The following is a 5,468-nucleotide window of genomic DNA, read 5'->3' as shown; positions in this document are numbered from 1 at the left end:
GGCTTGGTGGGGTGGGGGGGGGACTGGCTCGGGGGGGGGTTTGTTCGAACCCCCCGAACCCCCCCTGGCTACGGGCCTGACTACTACTACTACTACTACTACTACTACTACTAATACTACTACTAATACTACAGCTACTACTAATACTGATATAAATAATGATAATATTAATTATACAATTACAATTACTATCATATAGGGGTGGGGCAAGGAGGTAAATTCCCTCCCCCTTCATTTCTTCTACCAGTCTAAACTAGCTAGAAAATGTAGCGTCGACTTATTTACCGGCTGAAATTTTCCGTGGCCTTACACGGTAAATTTGTTAACCGGGTTTTGACGCATGCGCAGAACCCACAGTGTCGACTTATTTCTCGGCTGAGAAATAGACCGGGACACCGCTTTGACGACTCCGTTTGTTTAAATTTAGCCTTTTTGCATCCGCTGGTACCGGCCGAGTTATTTTCCATTCGTATTCTAGTTTAATTGTTCCTTTATTTATCTCCGCCATATTCTTTTATCCGTACTTTAATACTGCTAGCATTTTCCCTTTTTGATTTTATTAATTGATTTATTAAGGATACTCTCCACGTTGTGCATGAAATTTCATCGATTTTTCGTTTTCAACTTTATTCGATGGCTAACACTATGTGCCACCTGTGTACATGCTCATCTCTCCATATAACGGTACATGTGAACTGTCAGAGCGTTTTTGCTTGCCCGCGTACATGTGTAGTAAGCAGCGGCTGACGTCATTATGACGTCAGACACATGATACAACCAGCATTTTTACGATATTCACTGAGCCAGTATCCATCAACATCAGGAGTAGATAATAGGGAATTCCCTATTATCTACTTCTGATCAACATCAACCCTGCTACAGCTGTACTACTACCCTGATCCAATAAGTATCCCACAAGAGCCTAAAATAGTTCTCACACCTCGCAACGCACCTTACATAAAGGCCGTCGCACACCTACCCAAAAATCGGTCCGATTAAAAAATCTCTTCATCGTTTGTAAAATCGGCTCAGCGCGACGCCTTCCGATAAACACCCGCACACCTACGATAAAATGTGATGTCATAATAAACCTACGATAAAATGTAAATGTCATGTGACACGGGCACGTTCAGCTATTGGCTGTTCAATATTTATCGTAGACGATTTTCCTGAGTTCACATTCTTGTCGGATTACACAAAATCGCTTCAAAATAATCGGTTCAAAATCAAACATGTTTGATTTGGAACGATCACCCGATAAAAATAATCGTAAGTAAAATCGTCTACAAATGAACGCGCACACCTACCCGATATCGGCTGATTTTTATCGGGCCGATCAAATCGCGTGAAAAATCGGCTGGTGTGCGACCCCCTTAAGGCGCGCGTTTGTTGACAGTGACGTCAGGGTTCGCGCCATTTGCATGAATTTGCGTTGATCACCTCGTAATTTCTCAGAATTTCTCAAGGTGCATGGAACATTTTACCAATTTAGTGGTGTCAGTTAGTCATGGATATGTCGCAGTAAGTACTAACAATAGATATATCACATACGCTCACCCATTTTGCACACAGGCGGTCACTCATTGTGAAAAATAGAAAAAACGCTTATTTCTCCGTTTCGATTTCTGACATAGTAGCCGATGTATAAATGGATATTTCTCTGTGATTACAACTCGGATTAATTTAATTTTACACTCGTTTTAATGGTAACATATTGTGGTAAAGAAGTGCGTCAGGAATTGTTATTAAGTGCCGTACTTTATTAGTTATGCCTCTTTATTCGCTAAAATTTTCTATTTTAACACACAACAGTTTTTTCCAGTTTTATCGGTAAATATGAAAATTAAAGAAAAATCCTGAGGCACTATTTTGGTCCATATTGTGCTTAACATGTGGCAAAAATTTTGTATTCTCACTCTTTCTGGTAGTTGAGAAATATCCAAAATACCATTTTTACACAAAAATTCAAAATTTGTGTGGTAACATAATTAGGTGCTGGAAATTTCATAATTTTTTTTGGCTTGAGCATAGAGATATATCTCCTCTATAAATAAAACAAGTGATTGATTCGATTCATTCGCCAATAAACGTTTAATCTTCACTAGAGCAATACCCGTGCACAACATGGAGAGTATCCTTAAGTGTATTTTGTGTGGGTTACTGGTTTTCCGATCCATGTTTTTAGTTACTCCAAAATGGCCGCGCCCTGTAATGAGTTGTGGTTTGAGTATGTAATATTACGAAAGCCCAGACCCTCTCATACCTTTAGGATTAAGATGAAAATAACACATTTACACAAAGAATTGCAATTATAGTGATATTATATTTTATATTAATGAGTAAAATGTGTGTTTTTCATGGAAAATCCATCAGAAAACTTACTTATCTACCGATCATAAACCAAGACAAAACATTTACAAATGGCGTTGGTTCTCTTGTTTGAAGGTTTGCACTAAGGGGAAGTGACGTCACTCCGCCCCCACCAATATCCGTAGCCATCTCGGCCACCGCGATTGCGGCCTCGCAAATGAATTTGGAATGAAAATGAATTTGAAATGAAAATGAATTTGGAATGAAAATGAATTTGAAATGAAAATAAATTTGAAATGAAAATGAATTTGGAATGAAAATGAATTTGAAATGAAAATGAATTTGGGATGAAAATGAATTTGAAATGAAAATAAATTTGAAATGAAAATAAATTTGGAATGAAAATGAATTTGAAATGAAAATAAATTTGGAATGATTTCTGAAGCCGCGTATTTTATAGACTGGCTCGCGCTCGACAGTTCCAATGTAACACGAGTGGAACTGTCGAGCGCGGACCAGTCTACGTATTTTATCGGCAGTTAGTGCACATTGCATTGTTTATTTCGCATAGTTCGCTTGATTGTTTAAAGCAGCTCGCAGCTCGCAAATACCGTATTTCTGGAGCCGAGAATCAGCGTGTGAACGCTCGGCCGCGTATTTGTTTTAGATTCGGTATTTCGCAAATACCGTATTTCATAAATACGAGGTCTCGTGTGAACGAGGCTTATATGAAAACATATTCAAAATGTGAAAAAGTCAACTCAGAAACCTTTATTTTTCAATAATTTTACTATTTAACATGCATATATTTGTTTGCATAGTGAAATACGTCAGATACTAGTTACGCGCGTATGGCGCATTTTATGTACGCAATTAGAGGTACAGTGCAAAATAACATTGTATATTTGTAGATTGTAATGAATATTGTATATTTGTATATATTTGTATCCATTTGTAATAATTTTGTATAAACGCCGTAGTGAAGCGACTTATAAGTAATTACTGTAAATAGTAAATGTAAAAAAAAGATTTCCACTTTTTCACAAAATGCAAGTAATTCTGTTTACTTTTTTATGTTTAAATTGCTGCATTATTAAATATTAAATGATAATGGCTTTGAATGGCACCCATTTTAAAATTTAAGATGGCGGCCACCGACCGATAATAATTTTGATTGCAATGGGTTTCTTGACCTTGATAATGTTGGTTTAGACACCAAGATTATGTTTCTATGTTGAATATTAGCTGAAATATGAAAGATAATAGATTCGGATGGCGGCCATTTTAAAATTCAAGATGGCGGCCACCGACCGATAACAATTTCGATTGCAATGGGTTTCTTGACCCCGATAATGTTGGTTTAGACACAAAGATCTTGTTTCTATGTTGAATATTAGCTGAAATATGAAAAATAATAGATTTGGATGGCGGCCATTTTGAAATTCAAGATGGCCGCTACCGACCGATAATGATTTTGATTCTAATGGGTTTCTTGACCCCGATAATGTTGGTTTAGACACCAAAATCTTGTTTCTATGTTGAATATTAGCTGAAAAATGTAAGATAATGGATTTTGATGGTGGCCATTTTTAAATTCAAGATGGCGCCCAGATACCATGCCGATTAAGATGGGTACCCAATCTCATATGAATGTACATATCTTAAACTACCTTTATGCCAATTTTCATGCGTTTGTCAAAAAGTGCACAACATTCATCTGATTTTTGGCTCTTAGCTCTTGTACTATCTGGGACAAACTTGCCTCAAACTTGAAAATGGCGGCCATTTTGGATTTATGCTAATTATCCAGTATCCCGTGGTCCGATTTTGGCCGATTTTGCATATGAAGTTTAGGATGGTCTAATCAAAAACTTCCAACAATAAAACCTACTGTTTCAATTTGTTCCTGGTATTTCATATAATGTTCTAATGGACTCATATTCGACAATATACTGAAATACTTGAGACTGGGAAACATTCAAATACTGAAATTAGACACCGAAAGAACAGAATCCTGTAGTGTGTGAGTGGTAAAATCACGTGACCTAACTCCGTCGTTAACTACTAATCTTTTACTCTAATCTTTACGATACATTTTTTACGATTTAAAAAATAAACCACTTGTTGGATAAGATTTGATAGAATTTATATTCTTATCATATTATTGATACTATTTTGGAGAATAATTTGACTTGTTAAGCATAATTTTTAAATTTTCTTGAAATCTATGAGGGAGAGCTGCTTGCTCGAACCCCTCCCCCCTCTAGGGGCTACAGGCTTTGTGACACAGGTATCACTATATGACGGTAGACTGCTATCTAAACGTACTGCGCGTACGTACCAACATTTACATAAAGGTTCTACATAACACGAACACGGGGAAAAGGTATAGACCCTGCAGGGGCTCTCCGGGGGGAGTGATTTGGCAACAATATACATATTCTCTTTCTCTTCATGTCTGAAATATATGTAACGTGGCCCACTTTAAAATTGATGTAACCAAAAGTAAAATTAACGCTAAGTCATTTTGCTCATGAAATTAACTTGTCTCAATGTTTTACACACATGTGCGATAGATGGAGCCACGTTACACTACTCAGGCGACTGAGTGACTGCGTGCAAATCTAATGACGAATATATAACGCCAACATTTTTACTTGCGAGTTTCTGCTGATTATGCTCAGATTAAATTGTATTAATAAACGTAGATATGCGTCATAAATCGCAAGTTAGGTGTTAATGAATCGGGCTTTTGAGCTCAAACAGTTAATCAAATGAATTTTGGCAAAATTGTTGTAAGGCGTTATAATTATAATTATGTTAATTGTAAATCATCCCATTTCTGCACACTACCGAGTCACGCTTTTGATAAATGTATTCTTGATTGTAGAGTGCTCAATTTAAATACATAGACGCAAGTTTTCAATACTGAGCACTATACAGTATTTACAAATATTAATGGTTGGTTATGGCCATGTGCTCAGTGGTTTGGTTTCATATATGCACGATTCTTTAATACGTTATTGAAGAGTAAATAATAACACATTTATTTTTATTCAACGATAATGTTATCCGGGTTTTACAGACAATGGTTTAACTGAGTTTTAGGAAAAATGCACGCTATGCTCCAGTTTCGAAGTACAGTGGCTGTGAATGGG

This window comes from Priapulus caudatus, unplaced genomic scaffold, assembly GCF_000485595.1.
Source record: "Priapulus caudatus unplaced genomic scaffold, Priapulus_caudatus-5.0.1 Scaffold604, whole genome shotgun sequence".
Classification (NCBI taxonomy): domain Eukaryota; kingdom Metazoa; phylum Priapulida; class Priapulimorpha; order Priapulimorphida; family Priapulidae; genus Priapulus; species Priapulus caudatus.
The sequence above is the reverse complement of the archived record's forward strand: the minus strand, read 5'-3'. Positions refer to the sequence as shown.